The sequence below is a fragment of the Mus caroli genome, unplaced genomic scaffold (genome assembly GCF_978045245.1).
Source record: "Mus caroli unplaced genomic scaffold, Mus_caroli_1 scaffold_8, whole genome shotgun sequence".
Classification (NCBI taxonomy): Eukaryota; Metazoa; Chordata; class Mammalia; order Rodentia; family Muridae; genus Mus; species Mus caroli.
Window position 1 is genome coordinate 37,682,243 of NW_028227263.1, and position 1,228 is coordinate 37,683,470.

The window sequence follows — 1,228 nt, forward strand, 5'->3', positions numbered from 1 at the left end:
CTATAACAATGTTTTCCTATAAAATTGTCTTTTCAGGGCATTCTTAGTCTCAATATTCTGAGGGCTGTAGATGAGGGGATTCCACATAGGCATCACTACTGTGTAGAACAGACATCACCTTGTTCTGGTCCCCAGAGTAGGTGGACTTTGGCATCACATAAAAGAATGTGGCTGTTCCATAAGAAAGAGTGACTGCAGTGAGGTGGGAGGTGTAGGTGGAGAAGGTTTTTTGGTGACCCTCAGTGGATTGCATCTTCACGATGGTGATGAGGATATAGAAATAAGATGTGACTATAACAATCAATGTGGTCATAGAGATTAAGCCAGCAGTAAATGAGATAACAATACCAGAGACACTCACATCAGAACAGGAGAGTAACATCATAGGAGGAAAACCACAGAAAAAGTGATTGACTCTATTAGGTCCACAGAAAAGAAAAGAAAAAAAGAAGTGTGTACAAATGAAGCATTAAGGAAACCCCCAACATAAGATCGTACAACCAACTGGATACAGACTTGTGTGGACAATTTGGTGGAATAAAGCAGTGGGTTGCAGATCGCTATAAAGCAATCATAAGCCATGATGGCCAGAAGGAAGAATTCAACTGCCCCAAAGAAAGCAGCTGAGCTGAGCTGGATGCCACATCCAAGGTAGGAGATGGTATGTTTCTCATTCAGGAAGTTGACAAACATATTGGGTGTGACAGAAGATGAAAGGCCCATGTCAACAGAAGCCAAGTGGCTGAGAAAAAAGTACATGGGGTGATGGAGCTGGGAAGAGACTCTGATGAGAAGGATGGTGCTCAGGTTGCCAGACACAGCACAGGATGATGCTGAAGAGAATGACTCTAAGGACTGGCTCTTCTGTTAAGCCCAGTAAAATGAACTCTGTCACTATAGTGTGGTTCCCATTCTCCAGGAAAGCCATGGAGCAATGTAACTGCTGCTAGATCAATGCTCTGATGGAGACAGCTTACAAAGGTATTTACGTTTATGGATCATCACTTTCATTAATGTAAATATGAGGTTATCACAAATGAATATATCATGTAAAGAGAATGTGACAGTTATTCTGACAGTTTTGTTCAAGTCTCTTGATATAAATACATGTATGTGTAACCAATATGTATTAATATAATTTCATTTATTTATGTAATTTTTTGACTCGCTTCACTGTAATTTTTATTGAAAATAAATTTCTGTTCCCATACCATACATTCTGACCACC

At 39.9% G+C, this 1,228-nt stretch overlaps 1 pseudogene; it reads right to left on the reverse strand.

Moving 5' to 3' along the window:
• LOC110288514 (olfactory receptor 5P62-like) lies at positions 1 to 928 on the reverse strand (annotated as a pseudogene).
• Between the last annotated feature and the right edge of the window lie 300 nt (positions 929 to 1,228).